This window comes from Myotis myotis, unplaced genomic scaffold (genome assembly GCF_014108235.1).
Source record: "Myotis myotis isolate mMyoMyo1 unplaced genomic scaffold, mMyoMyo1.p scaffold_m19_p_3, whole genome shotgun sequence".
Lineage (NCBI taxonomy): Eukaryota > Metazoa > Chordata > Mammalia > Chiroptera > Vespertilionidae > Myotis > Myotis myotis.
This window is the reverse complement of record NW_023416335.1, coordinates 204,143,886-204,161,372: the sequence shown is the minus strand read 5'-3', so window position 1 is coordinate 204,161,372 and position 17,487 is coordinate 204,143,886. Positions and strand designations below refer to the sequence as shown.

The window sequence follows — 17,487 nt, the reverse complement described above, 5'->3', positions numbered from 1 at the left end:
TAATGAAGTGTCTAGCAAAGCATTGAATAAAAAGAAAGCCCCAATTCCTGCTTTAACTTTACCCTGTTCGGAGGCCGGGGGCTGGAATAGGGGAGGAGGAAGTGAGTAGGCAGGCAGGGGCAGTCCGTCTGCAAAAAAAATAAAAATAAAAATGACCCCCTTGGTTTCAGCGCGTTCCAGAGCCGGGCTGCACGTCAGAGGAAGAGCGGAGCAGCGTTCCGGCTAAAAGGCTTGGCATTAAACTTTGACACTCTAATGGTCTCTCGGATATTAGATAATATTTTATCGTATAATGTTCTTCTTCGACACGGTAATGGCATCAGAACCAGATACCATCTCCTATCCCTGCAAACGTGCAGGGTGAGACTTACTCCCGCAGAGATAAGAGAGCAGGACCCCAGCTTCGCATTTAACTTATCCCAAAGCTTCAAAGCAAACGTGTGTGTCTGTGGTTTTTTTTTTACTTCTTCGCCGGAGACGCTGCTGTGCAACCGCAACCTTCTTTTCGCAGTCTCCTCGGCTCGTCGGCTGCTGAGATTAGGTAAACTGCGCCCCAGAGCTGGGGGACAGCGGGGGGCTGCTGGTGGAAAGGGGCGGGGGTCGTTGCCTGAAGAGCTGGAGGGAAGGAAGGGGACCGGGGAAGGGTCCCGGCTGGGTCCAGCTAAGGGCTGGGTCCAGGTAGCTAGGAGCAAGGTCCGGAGCGAGCCAAGCGGCCGAACCTCCGAAGCCCTAGGTCTCTCCGCCTGACCTCTGGGGCCTGGGGTCAGCGCGGCAGCCCCAGCGGGGCGCCCTTTTCTTACGCACCCCTCCCCCTCCCCACCCTGGCACTTTATCTCAGCTTTTGCTTCCTTCCCCTGCCCCTTCCTAAAACTGGGGTGGGTTCCTCTGAGTTCCCGGGCTAAGAGAGGGGTGCATGGAGGGAGGCGAGGCTGAGACCCGGAGGGCCCCGCCCGGCTGGGGAGAGGTGGGGGCCCCGGGGGTAGGGGTCCCCCAGAAGCCTTGGGACCGAGCAGAGGAAAAACACGGGAGCTGGATCGCACGCCGGAGCTCCGGTCTCCCGGGCGGAGTAGTCCATTCCTCCGCGTCCTCTTTCGTTCCCTGCCTCTCTGCTTTCTCTTCCTCGGGGTTTTCTCTCTAGGCCTCCCCGACTCTCATGCCCCCGCCCCTTCGCCCAGCCAATGGCACCCACTCCTTCCATGGCCCGAAAGGACTCTCGGCGCCCTACTCTCGGCTTTCGGAATGGGAGACTGGCAGTTCATTCAGCGGGATGTTACGCGCGGGGCTCTCATGCCGGGAGGGAAAGAGCTGGAATAAAATCTAAATGGGGAGGGGGTGCGCCGCGCGCGCATGGGGGTACGTGAATGGGGGGGCGGAGAGCGGCAAAGAAGTGCAGTTTCCCCGAAAGAATAGGGAACCTTGGACCGGATTCTTGGATACCGAGTCCAAAATGACGCTGCCAAAGCCCTTCAACGTGGCTCCCCGCAGTCTCAGGCTGCCCCATACAAGAGAAGGGGAGACCCGAGTGGAAGGTAGAGGCGGGGAAACTTCCTACTTCTCAGGACCGCCGTTTTGTACCAGGGAGCGCGGACAGACAGCACGGCCCTTCGAGCCCGCTAGCGTCTCTACGGCGGCAGCTGCGGACCCGCCCCGCTCCCCTTCCCCCTCGATCCGCGAGGCTCGCCAAGCCCGGAGCGGCCCCAAGTGGCCCGGAGCAGTCGGGCTGGGGGAAGAAGGAAGGGGAGCTCCTGGCTGGCACCCTTTTCTCTTAACCCGGGCCGGGATCCCGGATCCGGGTGTTGCTTCCGTCTGCTGGTGAGCAGGCTGAAGAACTGGGGGCGGAGCCTCGGCGGGGGGCGGAGCCTCGGCGGGGGCGGCCTCTCCGTTCGCGCGGCTGCGGCACCTGCCATTGGCCAGCCGCGCCGTCACGGGGTGGGGGCGGGACGGAGGCGGGCGCAGACCCCGCCCCCGCTCGGAGCGCGGCCCTGGTTCGCGGTCCCCCCCCCAGCTGCACAGACATGACACAGACACACAGTCACTGCAGCTGCTGAGCGAGCCCAGCGCTCTGGGCACGCGGCGGAGCCAGCCCGGAGCCCGGACCCCAGCGCCCGCCCGCCCGCCCGCCCCGCCAGCACCCGCGCGGCGGCCCCGCCTGGCCCGAGCGCGGAAGGCGGGGATCGCGCGCCGGCTCCGGCTAGTGGCGCCCGGCTGCCGGAGGCGGCTGCAGCGGCCGCCCAGCTTCGAGCGCCGGGCGCTCGGAGAAGCCGGCGCGTCTCGGAAACGGCGGCGGCCGAGGCCGGCGAGCGCTCCCGGCGGCAGCGCGGGGCCGCCTTCTTCGGTTCCCTGCACCCACCGCGCTGCGCCCCGCCTCCGCTCCGGTGACCTTCCCGGGGCGCCTCCCCCGGCCCCGCGCCCCCAGCCCCGCGCCCCAGGCCAGGGCGAGGCCCTCTCCAGCGCCTCCTTCCCGCGGAGCCGCGGGCGGGCGGCGCAGGCCCGGGGGGAGGGGGCGCCGCGGCCGTCTGCAGCACCCCCCCTACTCGCCGCCGCGCCCGGCCGACTGGACTGTCGCTGCCCCGCCGCCGCCGCGCGGGACCCCGGGCGCCTGAAGCTGGGGGCGCGGCTGCACTCGCCTCGCCCGGCCGGGAGTGAACAGGCCCTGCCCTGAAGGGGCGAAGCGGCTGGGAGCGCGGGAGGTGGAGCCAGCCCTGGCGGCCACCCCGCGTCTCAACCCAGCGCCCCCTCCCCGGACCCAGCCCGAGGCGCACCCAGGCCTCTGCCCGTGCGGGGCGCCCCCGGCTCGGAAGAGTCCCCGCGGCCGGGAGCAACTCCAGACAGCGGCGCCGGAGGCAGAGGAAGAAGGGAGAGTGCTTGGCTCGGGCGGCCCGGTCCCTGCCCGCAGCGTTCGGAGCCCGGGACCGCCCCGAAGGGTGCGCTCGGCACCGCCGTTCGGACCCGGGCAGCGCCTGCTGGAACCCCGACCCGGACCCCCTGCGCCTCCTAGGCGGCGCCGCCGCGCCACACAGCTCTTTCGCGGTCTCTCTCTGCCTGGCAGCGGGCACGGCCAAGGTAAGTGCCCGGGGTGCCAGAGAGCCGCCACGGGGCGCCCGGTGAGCGGCGCTGGACAAGTTCTCCGAACCTGTAGCTGGTACCCCTTGTACTGGCGCAGAGAGAGGGCGTGTGGTCACACCCTCCGCTGCCTGGGCCCAGAGCCCTGCGGAGGTTGCAAGTGCAAGTCCCAGACTCTTAGACTCTTGTCCCCAGGACCCGTCCCAGGGCCTGCCAGTCTTCTAGGCACACGGTCTGTTAACAGGGAGCCAGCAAGAAAATTCCCGTTAGCAACAGGAGGGGATGTGTCTGCACCCCTCACCCCTAACCCCCTGTGCTTTGGGGGGGGGGGGGGCCTTCTGTGTTTGGAGCGATCCCTCCTGGACGATCCCCACCTGCCTTTTCCTGAGGCTGGGAAGAACTTTTCGTTGTTCCTTGTTGCAGAGAGTGGAGGCGGATTTGGGGTGAGCAGCCACAGCTAGCGAGTCCCTCTATAGGACAGAGTGGTTGGGTGGCAGCGATGTCTGTGGAGAGGAAACCCAACCAGAGTGTCACCAGGCTGCTTGTGATGAGGATCAGTCCGTAGCGACCCAGGCAGTCTGGGGACTGTCACCGCTTCTGAAGGTGGAGTGCCTGGCTCCAAAGTTTGCATCCTTAAGTTATTTTCTTCATCGCCTTCTTACCTTCTTTTCACGCTCTCTTTAAGGAGCCTCAGTTCTGCAAAGCCTGTCTTGCCTGTTTGAAATTTGTTACACCGACGAGCTTCCCCCTGGAACAGTCTGATTGTAAATGGGTCACATCCGAGGAACAGATTGTCTCTCTGACATTGAGTCTACCCCCCCCCAACCCCCCCATTCCCCCCAGTGACCCTGTTTAGTGGGGATGGATTTTTTTCTGTCCCTGAGCTGATGATGTACCTCAGTGGTCTGCTGAATTCCAAATCTGTGAATTTTGTCACTTGGTCCATTAAAATGATCTCCCGGGGGAGCAAAATAGCCGCTTACATTTTCTGTGAATGTCACAGGAAGTTTCACAGGGTCTTATGTAAGTGCCCCAAGAGAGAGCGCAGGCTCTGGCTTCCTTTATGGGGACTGGGGGGGGGGGGGCAGGGGGGGCGGCGCAGGCAGGTGGGGCTTCCACCTCACCTGCTGTTGATGCCGCTCTGTGACACGGTGGGAACCCGAAGCGCTTATTCACTGGTAGAGGCTGTCACCTCGGGTTAATGTTCCTCAGCTCTCCTGTCTTCCCACCTCGGGAGCCAGCTTTCATAGGCTTAAGGTAAGGGCAGGTTCTAAATTAGGAAAGGGACAAGGGGTGGTTTTCTTGTCTGGTCTCGCACAGGTGGGTGACATGAATGAACGACTCACAGGCATGCGGAGCCCTCCACCCGGCTGTGAGGTTTCACACGTCTCTTAGTGTACCTTTATGCTTCGAGAGCACTTCACTTCAGTGAAAACTGCTTTGAGGAGAACACACCTTTCTCCAGCCTGGCCCTCTTCATTCCTTGCCGGGAAGAAAGCGAACTGGGTTAGCGAGGCAAAAGCCGCCAAGATTGAGATCTTAGTGGGTGTTCAAGAGTGGCGGGGAAAGGACCCCCCCCCCCCCCCCCCGCCCCCCAAGTAGGATAGAGAGGTTTTCGAAGATCGATCGATCTCTCTCCAGTGGCGGAATCATCACTAACAAAGTGTGGGCTGCCTTCATTAGTGGAGCAGGCCGGGTTGTGGGTTAACTTTTTGATATGAGAGGATGCAGATTCCTTTGCCTTTTCAACCATAACTAGAAGGGCCTCCTCAATGAAATAAAAGGTTTTCGACTCACCATAGGTCCTGGGGACGGTGGCGGCGGAGGTTTGGTTCCGGGTTCCTGAGCTTGTGCTGTAAACTGGATGCAGCGTGAGGAGTGTCTCCCATCGGAAGCCACCTCCAGTGGCAGGACACTAGGGGGACCAGCTTTCTATTCCGCCACCAGGGAAGGAAACCCAAGGGCCCCCGTAGCAAAGAGCTGTGCTTTACCTCTGGACTCGTGCAGCCAGTGTTTTGGTGCCCAGTGCATGCTCGCATTGATGAGTGGGTTCCCAGTGCTTGGTGATGGGCCTGCTCACATCGAAAGTGTCCTCTGGACAACTCAGAACAGGGGACCTGCCAAGGGTTACTGGGCTGGGTGAGACTGAAAAACTTAAGATATCATCTGCAAGTATATGAGTGCTATACAATTAAAAATGTGTATTTTTATTGATTTCAGAGAGGAAAGGAGAGGAAGAGAGAGAGAGAGAAACATCAGTGATGAGAATCATTGATCGGCTGCCTCCTGCACACTCATCAAACCACCACTTCCTGGTTCATAGGTTGACGCTCAACCACTGAGTCACACTGGCCAGGCAGTGAGCACTATGCATTTTTGGGAGACAGACCCTCCTGCCAACTATATTCTTTGGGCCTTAGACCATGCTGACTTGAAGTTCCCTAAGAGTTGGTAATCAAAAGTCTCCTTTTTGGATTTTGGACCGCACATCTCAGCAGGTTTCATAAAACCAGGTTTTCTCCGTTCTAGATGGTGTCCAGATTCGACCCCACTAAACATGCAGTTTCTCACTAGCATCCTCTTAGAAGTACGTTCCTTATATTTACAGCTGACCCTTGGACAACGGGGTTTGGACTCTGTGGGTGCCCCTATGCGCACATTTTTTTTTCCCAGGAAATACAATCAGCATTTCCTATCCCGATGAATTCCGGGGATTCATCAAACCCTGATGGGAAACAGTATCTTCACATTCCCAACCACAGATTCCCCAACAGCGGATCAAAAATAACTGTTTCCCATCTGCCATTGGTTGAATCTGCGGATGCGAACCGCCCACTGTCCAGTCAAAAGTTATGTGTCGATTTTCCACTGTGTGTGGGTGGGTTTCGCTAAACCCGGCGTGGTTTCCAAGTGTCAGCTGTCTACAGATGTACCATGACATTTGATAATGCAGTTACACTGCTAACAGTATGAAGTGGTTAGTGTCCAGGTTTGCATGGTCAACAGTATTGCATCATTCATGTCTAGCGTTCCTCCTGCAGAACTGGAAGATAATTCTATTTTGCTGAAGAACAAAGCCCCATTGCCCAGGCTCACCTTATCCACAGTGGCCAGGGCTCATCAAAGCTGACTCCAGAGGTGGGCAGACAGGACAGGTAAGAGGTAGAGTCCAAGAAGAGACGACCCAGTTTAGAATACTGGCACGAAAAAGGGCAAATGTTGCCAAGATTTAGGTCTTAGTGGAGTTTGAAGACCCATCCCAGCTTGTGGACATGTGGAATTAGACTCTGCGTTTGGAACCTGTGAACCTGCATGAGTTAGTCTGTCTCCCTGAACTCTGGGGCCTGCTCGACGGTGGTTTTGATCATTTACCCCTGTGTTTAGTGCTTATTTAGGTGGTTTGAAGGGAGCGATTGTTGTGGTCTAGGGAAAATGGTCAGCATAAAGCTTTATTTCGGCTATTAAGGCTTTATAGATTGATTCTCACAGGTGCAGTCTAGCCGAGGGGTAAGAGATTGGAACAGGAAAACACTATTAAATTTGCCATTGAGCATCGACCAGTGAAAACTGGTCTTGGAGAGGAGATATACTGTGGTCCTAAGGCATGATGAAGTCTTGTGAATTTCAGAGAAGCCAGATGGCAGAGGTACAGATAGAGGAAGACATTGAGGCAGGAGGCTGGCCTTGAGGACCCACCTCCGAATTACAGCCACCACACAGGACCCACTGGTGTTGACCAGGCTTGGTTGGCTGCTCCGCCCCGGAGCATTCGACATTGAGAGGCCTCGGTTTCCCTCTGACCCTTCTGATATTCGGAGAGCCGAAGGCCGCAGCCAGTAAAGTTAAGGTGTACTGAACTGTCTTTTAAAAGCCTTTTTTTCTATGAACTCAACAAATAATCACAGATCCCACGCTCTGTGTGGACGCTCCAGAGGTTGCACGTTTAGTTTACAGTCTTTCTGGGGAGGCAGGCATTGAACCGTTACTATGAGCCGAGTTCTATTGTGCAGGTTTGTTCAAAGGGTGGGTTTGATATCGCCAGGATGGTAGAGAGGAAAAGGCATCCCGGGCAGGAGGAACCGCATGGAAACCTTCAGGTGTGTCGTGCGAATGCAGGATAGGAGTAGTTCGTGTGGCTGGAAGACGGGATGTTTGGGAGGGAAGCAAGCTTGATGTTCAAGGGAAAGCGTTTCAAAGGATTCCATGCTGAGTGCTGTACCTCAGCTGCATGCTCTGTGTATGCAAATGGTGGCGAGAACAGTGGATGGATAAGATCTAAGAGTACTTGTTGACCATCCCACATTGTTATTAAAAACAGAGAAAGAAAATTTCTTTTTCTTGTCATTTATTTGTCTACGTGTAACATTTTGCCTGTTCTTTAACAAACTGTTAGCAATGCAATAAAGAAAAGGTCCCTTAAGCACCATCAGTCTGCCCTCTTGTGTACGTGGGTTTCATTTGGGGCATTCATTATGAGATTATGCAGCAGTGGGAGAAATGACAATGTTACTGGCAAGCGATACATCGTCGGGGAAGAATCCTCCGTGAGAACAAATTCCATCTTGTCAGATGTTCTTCTGGGTAGAGTTATGGTCATATTTAACGCTCGAACAAGGTTCCTGTATTTGAATCACTTCAGTTCTGGCCTCACCTTTTTTTTTTCCTGCTTTTGAAAAAGGAGGAGTTTTATGATGTTGAGGATGGGTATGTGCGTGCTTGTGTCTTGTGGAATGAGGAAACTGTGTAGCCAGGAAGAAAATCAACAGCGTAACCGCCAGAGGGTATTAGAGAGAATGGAAAATCACCGTTGCAGCAGCAATCTCCTGGGCCAAGTATATTTAGGTTTTCAGAAACAGGAGCCAGGACTGGGGGTAAAAGAAGCCTGTGTGTGTGTGTGTGTGTGTGTGTGTGTGTGTGTGTGTGTGGTCTTTACCATCCTTCCGTGTGTTGAGTGGGAGGCAAAGGAGTGCTGCCTCATTCTTTGCTAACTTACTGTGTGGCCTTAGAATACTTCTTGACCTTTCTGGGCTTAAGCCTGTCTGTATGCATAAGTGAGTTCTTTTGTTTTTCTTTTTTTGTCTAGTAACTAGGAATTTAGAGGCCCCGAGAGGGAAAGGTCTTGCTTAAGCTATTGAGTGGCAAAGCTTGGACTAGTCCTAGCTTTCTAGCTGTGTAATGGGAAGCTGTCTGGCCAGTTCAAAGGCGTTGTGTACCTTGAAACATAAAGCATTGTAAGGATGCGATGCTGAAGAAAAGAATCTCCAAGTCGGCTGTGTCTGGGGGAAGAGTCTGTATAATGCAGACAGCGTTAGAGCCTCTCTGATGTATAAGGTCATTCACATATAAAAGCAGCTAGACTTTGTGTATTGTGCAAACCTGTTGGTTCTGGAATGTTACATTGCTCTTTGAGAACCACTTGAGAGTTAAATGCTTTGTGATAAAAAGCATGCTAACAATTGTAATTTTTTCCCCCCAAATTAAGTTGATGAAAGCTGACTTGACCTTTTGTGATTTTGCAAAGCCTGGACTCTACCGTGGAAAGGGGGAACCCTTCCATGTGTCCTGGGAGCTTAGCTTAGTAAGGGAGCTATTGGGCGAGGATGTAGGGAAGGATGTTTGGAAGAAGCATAGACACAGAAAAGCAATCGTATAAAAGCACAGGCAGGAAGAATGCAAATGGACGTAATTTCATGCCTCCCAATATACCTGAGTTGCTAAAAGAAGGCTACTTACCACTCTGGCAAGGGCCTCCTGAAAGAGGAGATTCGAAGTAAGCACAATGTAAATTTAAGGTTTGTTACATTATTATTTCACGATTGAAGCTAAGTACAAGAGTGCCCTATTTTAGAAGAACTTGGCATATAAAATCTGATCTTAAAAGCAAAGCAAATCATTTAAAGTTAAGTAGTTGTTGGGGGTACAAGAGGTTTTTATTTAACAAAAGGGATTTAGAGCCAGCCTTTTCAAAAGGGCTAGTTGCATTTCAAGTTATTCGATGAACACAATCATGATGGATGCTTTTGGGAGCCTCGCTTATTGCATTAAAATCAAGTAGAAACTTTTTCAAATGTTTTAGCAAATCACTCACTAGGTCCACGTGCCAAGGAGCCTACTATCTAAAACACAGGAACAGTAGTTCCAGATCCTTGGTGACCACAGACCTACCACATCATGTCACTTACTTGGGTTCAGATTGTTCACTTAACTACCATTCTTCCCGGAGACAGCAGTCATAACCACCCTCCTATGCGAGTTCCCTAACCACCCTCACATTCTTCTAAGAATATATCAAGGCCAAGGGTGGTTTATACAGTAAATTAGGTACGTTCCCAAGATTCCGAGTCTTCTCAATTGTAGAGACATGGAATTAATTTTGTTCTTCCTAAAGATACAGTAGAGGCGATACGCATGAGACATTAAAAAACCCCCACAAAAACCCTCAAAATCAAGCTTGCCTACTGGCTCTTCCCTGCAGCTGAAATATCTAGGGCTTTTTGGTGTTTTGTTCCTTTATCTCTTAGGAAAGTTTCCAAAAAAGAATTTGTTCTAGGAATGAAATAAAATGTAAGGCATTTAAGGCCGCAGAGGTAATTTTGGGCAACCTGGAGTTGTAGATAATCACAGGCCGCGGCCAGAATGGAAAGTGCAGTCTCACCCATAATTTTAGCCTCTCTTGTCACATTAAGGGGCCGCGATTTGGACCGGCAGATGGAGATGGAGCCCTGACTGCCGGGGGAGGTTTTGCTCTTAGCATAGCTTTTTCTTCCTGAAGGACCAAGGCCAATTGGGAAGAAAGAGCGTGCTGATCTTTCTAGCTCTCCATGGTCGCATTCAGATTTAGGAGGACTGACAGCAGAACATGGGTGTGTGGGGATTTCATCCTTCCTTTTTTCCTTTTTTTAATTTAAATTCGGCAGGGAATCGGGGGGCTCTTCAGAGTTATTCTGTGTTTGGGATTGCCTTGGCTGCATTGAACATGTTTGCTACAATTGAGTCAGGTTCACATTTCTGTGGCTAACTGGGAACCATCCCTCCCCATGACGTAGGTCCTTCATAGGCCAACCCTATTTGTGGACCAGCCTCCTTGACTGATGTCAGCTCTCATCTGGGAATGGCATTTCGTGGTCGCTCCAGAAGCCAGCGGAGGAGGCACAGGCAGAGTGAGAAGCAGGTGGCCCTTGTCCCGCCTCCAGGCTTGGTGCCTGTGCTTAGTGGGTCCACTCTTCCTCAGTACTTGTGTCCATGCGGGATGTCTTGTTTCATGAATAAATACTGAGTGGTCGTGTTTTCAGGGCGATGGGGGAGGGAGAGGTGAGTGAATTCCTGTGGGTGTACAGACTTGGATGCCTTGAGGCCTCTGCAGGAAGCTGTCACTTTACAAATGTGAAGGACATTTCAGATCAGCAAATGAGTTCTCTTAGGGACCATTGTTGTGTTTCAGACACCGAAGGCTTTGTAAAAAGGCGAGGGAAGTACAATACCAGAATGTCTTGTGTGCTTCTTTCCTCTCCATTTGTAGGGACTTGGACCTCTCTGGCTTGAGGGGAGGGGTCATGGTCCAAACCATGTTCAGATGCATGTGCCAGGTTGTTTTGAAAGTGACTTGAGCCAGGCCCGTGTGGCTCAGCGGCCGAGTGCCGACCCAGGAACCAAGAGATCTTGGTTAGATTTCAGGTTAGGGGGCACATTGCTGAGTTGTGGGCTTGATCCCCAGAAGGGGGCTTGCAGGAGGCAGCCAATTGATGGTTCTCTCTCATCATTGATGTTTCTCTCTTTCTATCCCTCTCTCTTCTTCACTCTCTAAAATTCAATAAAAAGAAATTAAAAAAAGAAGAAAGTGACTTAAAAAGCATTTGAAATGCAACAAGGCTTAGGATGGATGGTTAATGATAGTATTTCAGAGCTGGTGATGACAGTTCCCAGATGATGTGGATGTAGATGTAGGCGAGAGGCGTGGCTCGCGTGTCAGGAGGATGAAGTGCGCTTGAGTCGAGGGAGGGAAGGACGCGGTGCCCTGACCCCAGTAGGACGAGCTGCCCTCTGCCGTCTGGGTGTCTTCTCCCCTTTCGCTGTTGGTGTGAATCCTTCCCATCCAGGCTTTTCAGTATTGTAAATGCTCATGGATGCCTTTTCTGGGTAACGCAGAGCTGAGATGCCACCAGGGCAGGGAGGGAGCGTGGAGCCCCACTAGACCAATAGCTTCGGTTCACAGCTGTGGAGACTAAGGCCGGGGAGGTCAAGAGAATGACCCAGGTGGGAGGAGGGCCGGCTTTCTGTGCACCTGGGGCAGCCTGACTGTGCCTTCTCACACCCCATCACTTTCAGGGGTCCATCCTCTGCCCCCTTCCCTTGCCTCCCACACACCCTGCTTCCGTCTGTTCTACCCCAAAGGCACAATTCTCAACCGCGTCCTTGGTGCTAGGCGCTCTTCCATCTGAGCATTTTGTGCGTTTCATCTTCACAGCGGCCCTTGGAGGTGGCTGGTCTCACACGCCCACTCTGCAGACGTGGCAGCTGAGGCTTGCCCGGGTCACACAGCCGTGAAGCATGGAGCTGGGACTCACCACGTAGCCTGCTGTCTGGGCGCTGACCTCGCCCCTGCTTCCCCACGTCTCTGCTTCACTGTATGTATGTCCTGCGACCCTCTGAAGGTCTTCTCTGCCTCTAGCCTACTGGCTGTTTCCCCAGTGGGGCTTGTTACTGCTGTTCCTTTGCTGGATCAGACTCCCCATCCTCTCACCTGTCCTGCCTGTCGAAACCACTCCTTCCTGCCAAGGGCTCTACACTCTGTCTCTTTGATGGAGCCACTTTTCACTAAACTGCTCTGTGCAGGTTCCTGCTTGACATCAGGAACACACAGGTGAGGAGAGCACCTGGCACCCATCTGGCAGCCCTGTCTGGGCGAGCGAATGAAACGCTAACGGCGAGCAGTGGGCACCTGGTGGGGGGTAGCATCACGTTTGAGGGGATCAGAGGAGCGAGATCTGCGCCTTGGTGACTAGGTGGTGGAAGAACAGGGTGAGAGGAGGAATTACCCCAAGTACCCCAAGGGCTGTGCCTGTCGCCTTGTGCGTGAGATTGCCAGTATCTGCATCCTTATTCCCTCACTCACGTGCCAGCTGCTTAAGAACCGTGACTGGGTGACGCCCATCCTTGTATCTATGGGAGCATCCTGCCACGTTCGCTTCTAACACAGAGGAATCCTTTAATAAACATTTATTAAATTGCACTGAAAGCCTTCTGTCCTTGCCCACATAGTTGCAGAGATTGTAGAAAATTGTGTGATAAGTTAAGCAACAATAGAAGACTCAAATGAACAGCTCAGAGCAACAATGGAAACGATGAGGCAGTGCAATTAATGGTTGTGGACTGTCGGAGCCGAAATTTGATGGGGGATCAGAGGTGGGAGCTTATTTTAGCTGTTTAAACTCCAGGGAGGTAGGCTTTGCGTTGAGGCTTTGGACACGGGATAATTAAAATTTGAATGGGGGAATTACAGAGAGGTAGCGCAGCCAGGTTTGATCGACAGTGCACAAGTGTGTATTTTGGGGTTGCAGAATAAGCCAGCTTGGGTTTCTGTTAGCGAGGAATTGGAAATGCAGTTGGCTCGCTAGGTTGGGGCTGTGGGATTTGAAGGCAGGGTGACTTGATCAGGAGGAGGTGTGTGAACTACTAGAAGCTCTGTTTCAGGAAGATGGGCCTCGTAACGGTATCGGGGGCACATTGGAGTGAGGAGAGATGGAAGCTGGGAGGTCACTGAACAGGCTTTTATGTGAAGTTTTGAAGGCCCCTGGGCTAGAGCTGTCCCGTGGGGTGGAAGCTGAGGGAGGCTCCCGAATTTTCCTCCCATCAGTCTCTGGTATGGAAGGCCCACTGAACATCCACCTCCTTAGAATGAAGTCCGTGTGACACTAGCAGCCATTCTTAAAATAGCACTTTCTCCCTTGGCTTGGCCTGCCCGGGGATGGTGCTTGGGTGGAAATAGACTCTCTGGAGCCTCTCTTAATGGGAGTTTATTCAAATGCACCCAGGGTTACAGAACAACTGTTTGCCTGGCCTTGGATGACACCCAATGAGGGACATAGTAGAGAAAATTCGTCTTTTCTTCCCGAGTGGTTCCCAAAGCAGTAGTGGGGGCCCCAGAGCAAACTGGCTGGGGCTCTGACACCTGGGCTCCGAGTCACCTTCAAAGCGCAGCCTGTGCGGGCATCCGTGGCAGGTGTATTTCTCTGCCCTCAGACGGCCTTGCTGAGAGATTACAGGGCACACTTTTTAGAATCGGAGAGTAAGCCATTCTGGATAACAAAAATTTTTTAAATTGGATGGCTCAATCCCTTACAGATAGAGAGGCTTTATGTTTTTTAATCTTTCAAGAACGAGGGCTTTTCTAGAATGTTCTGTGTGTTTCCCCTCACCGGCTTACTATCGGCCACTGGAAAATATCCAGCCTTCTTATCAGGGCACTCGAAGCATGTGATGAGCTGGGCCCTGCCTTTGTCTGCAGCTTCATCTTCTCTCACCCCCCTCTCCCCTGTTTCATGCGTCACCAATCGCTAACTCATTATTTTTCTTCCTTCCTGGTTATTTCTCCCCAAGCCTGCCAAGCTGTGCACCTGGTCTCTCCTGCCTGATAAGCTCTTTTCCTCTTTATCTGCCTGGGACACTTCTGTTTTTCCTTTAGAACCCAGCTCAGGTGGCCCTTCCTCCCAGCTTTTCCTGGTGCTGGGTGCCGGATCGCATCGGTACCTCGTCCTGGCTCTGCTGCTGCCCGCTCTGCACCGGATTCCCAGTTCTCCCAGGCGGCTGTCGTGCCAGAGTGTGGGAGCCTTTCCGCGAAGACCGCATCTGGTGACTCTGGGGAATCTTCAGTGTTTCACCATGTGCTTGGAACATGCTGTCTACCCAGTGCATGGTGGAGGTGATCTGGAGGTGGAGGTGGTGGTGGGGATGGAGATGGTGGTGATGGTGGTGGTGGTGGTGCTGATGGTGGAGGTGATTTTAGATTTCATTGAATTTGTTGTCCAGGCATAATATAACCCTTTCCTGCTGAACCTAAGTACTACACTGTGCTGCAGGGGTACATGGTGGGATGTGAGTAAGCTTCTGAAGGTATTCCGGAACCTAAGAATGTATGCCCCTTTGCCAAAGACCAGAATGGTGGTGGGCCTTCCCTGGGGCACAGTGATGCCTTCAAGGAATGTGGTGGTGGTGATGATGGTGGAGATGGAGATGGTCTGGAGGTGGAGGTGGTGGTGGAGATGGAGGTGATCTGGATGTGGGGGTGGTGGAAATGGAGGAGGAGGTGGAAGAGGTGTGCTCGCCTTCTTTCAAGACCAAGAGATACGTCTTTATGCAAATCCTTAAGGCTGAATATTGAAGGGGGAGGAGAAACTTGAAGACCCTTTGTACCCCTGTCACTACCCCTTCTCTTGGTCAGTGCAATCTCAACTTCTCTGTTGCCACCACCCTCCCATCTCCCTCTTCTTCCTTCTCCTCTTAGACTTTTAAAAGCCCGATGAAGAAAATCAGTCCTTGGTAGTCATCATCAGACAACCCAGAGCATCCCTCTCTTTCAGGCCTTATCCTCAAGTGTTTGATTCATTCTGGTTGCACTGCGGATCCCTAGGTGCTGCTGGAAACTTTGGGCATGGTTTCTGTTCACTAGGCTTAATACCATTCCCCATTCTTTAGGGAACCTGATGTAGAATGGCAGTTCTAATTGATTGAGAAATTATCAGACAGGATGAGGAGTGGCTAGGGAGAACTGGATAAATTTGTGCAGAAGCTCAGCAGCAGTGCCCAGAGACTCGGCTCTGGATAGCCGTGTGTTTATGTTGGAATATTTCGTCCTGTCTCTAGTGTTTGTGAGGTCCATTTGGGTTTTTATTACACTGCCCTTGCACGCCAGGCATTGATGCTGCATGACTAGGTTTGCTTAATGAATCACGGAGGAGTGACAGATGAACCCTGGGCAGAGTTTGTGTGATTCAGGCACTGGCAAAACTTTATGAACTTGCACTTGGCGTGGGCATTGGTTACATGGTTCAGGAAGCCCTGCTGCTTTTCCAGTGGTGGTCCAGCTTCATACATATGGAGGAATCTGCTTTCTGGGTCTTAGTTTTTGACATTTTCCTTTTTTCTTCTGCTTGGGTTTGTCCATAACTCTTCCTGAAACAGCATTTTTGAGCTCATTAAATCTGTTAATGTGTGTGTAATGCTTAGAACAGTGCTGGCACTCAGAAAACACTCAGTATGTGTTAGCTATTGTAATTGTTGTTATTATTTAGAGTTTCTCCATTTTTTTTCTCCGCTCTCCCCCACCACCTGCTCTTCATCCCTGAGGATAGGGGTGGTGTTTGCTAAAGTAAGAACACAGATGACTCCCTGGGACAAGAGGGGGCCACCGTCTTTCACTTTTCAGCACTGTCTAGAGATCGCAGGAAGTTTGCAGAAGCTCTGAAGTAAAGGCAAATGCTTGCTCACTCATCCCCTCAGGCCATGAGCTTTCTGCCTCCTTTGCTCCTTTTTCTCAATGGAAATTTGGGCTCTGATAGGTAAGGGAGATGAGAGCCAGTGAATGACATAGGAAAGGACTCTTTCTTGGCCAGTTCTTAGCAGTATTTAAAATAACAGGTCACAGTAATAATGGTGGTAACAGTGTTGGCTCCCATGGATTGGATGTCTCTGTGGGATTCTGAGTTGTGCTCTACATGAACGATGCTTTCAGTCACAGCAGCCCTGTGAGCTGAGCAGTTTGGTTTTATAGGCAAGGAAACCAGTTCAGAGACATGGCTATTTGCCCAAGTGACAAAGCCAGTGAGTGGAACCCAGTTCTGTGTCCAGACTATTTTCTCTTAATCTCTGTTCCATAATCTGCTCACCCCAGGTCACTGGACACTGGAATAGACAAACCCCTGGGAAGATGTGAAGACTTTCCACGGAGTATGCTGGTACAGAAAGTTTTAAGGGAATCGATTTCCAGATTTCCAGCCTCACATAGGGACCTGTCCCTGAAATTGATTGGCCTGAGACCACCCCCACCAGGTCCACGGTTCTTCCTTCCACCTCCCTTTTCACAGTCATCCCTTCCCCATCTTATAAAGTCACATGTCTTCCCCGACACTGATGTTACTCTCTGGTACATTGCTCTGGGTATAAAAACCTCAAGGAACACCAGTCAAAGGAACTGTTTGAATTTGGGGTGTGGGAACCTTCTGAAGAAGGCACCGCAGGGCTGCCCCTGTCCATACTCTCTTTTCCCTGGTTAAACTTGGTGCTAAAATCTGGGCATTTGGGCCCCTTTCTCTGGGTAAGGAACGATCCAACATTTCCAGAGTTTAAAAAAATAACTTGCTTTTGAATTTTTAAAATTAATGATGGGTATCAGAGTGCTAGATCCCATTTAAAAATGTGATGTGAAGTTTTATTTTAAAATGTTAATGTTTACGATATGCTGAAAATTACATCTGTAGGAATGATTTCGTTTATGATGAAAACGTTAGATGTCAGCCTAAAAATAGGCAAGGTAAAAAAAAAAAATTGTACAAGTTCTTCAAATTTCAGAATTCAAAGAAAGCTTCAGGATCGTTGTACTGTACTTCCCCCTGAGATCCTGAAGTTTGGAGCGAGTAATTCCTAAGTGGTTTTCTGCCCAGACCCTTGTGCACCTAAATATGTATAACTTTTTTTTCATAGAATTCAGGGGCATCAATGTCTCCTCAAGCTCCTACATTACACTTCTTCTTTTAAGGACACAGTCAGATTGGATTAGAGCACACCATAATAACCTCATTTTACCTTGATCACCTCTTTAAAAACCCTATCTCTAAATACAGTCACACTCTGGGGTACTGGGTGTTATGGCTTCAACAACTTAGCCCACAGTAACACTATGCTGTTTTAATGCTGTGAATGGGTTATATTTTGAAAAGTGATATTAATGTACAAACCTCATTTGTAATACAAATTACTAATGGATTCACCTCTGACCACTTCATGATGGTAAGTTTACTATCTGGGTACTCTTTCCCCTTTAATAGGAGCAGAGAGGAGACAAAGTGTAGAGATATAAACAGGTTGTGAATTTACCAAAAATGCTTGGGAATTGATAGTGGAAATCTGGGCCTTTTGCCTCCCTAAGCTCCATGCTGCTCCCATGGTGGCAGAAAATGACTTCCCTGAAATACCCTGATTTAGGTTGTGAAATGGGTTTCATGACTTTCTGGGGATGAGGTAGGGGGCTGTTGGTCAGACCAGCAGCTTGTCTTAGAGATCTGGGCTCTCTCCTTGTCCCAGGGCTGGTGTGTGGGAAAGACATTTCTTGCCATTCTATGTTTTGTGTCTTGGGGACCAGGTTTGCCAGTGTTGGTTTTTGTGAGTCAGTTTGACCCAAGTCCCTCAAAGACCGCTGTGATGTCAGAAATC

The 17,487-nt window shown here is 51.7% G+C and overlaps 1 protein-coding gene across 1 annotated transcript in view; it reads left to right on the top strand.

The window, feature by feature from the left end:
- Positions 1-2,047: 2,047 nt before the first annotated feature.
- Positions 2,048-17,487, top strand: part of LARGE1 (LARGE xylosyl- and glucuronyltransferase 1) — a 428,233-nt gene continuing 412,793 nt past the window's right edge. Inside the window, exon 1 of the mRNA XM_036297621.1 lies at positions 2,048-3,063. The gene's annotated coding sequence lies outside the window, so the exon portion shown is untranslated. The remainder of the gene's footprint in view (positions 3,064-17,487) is intronic.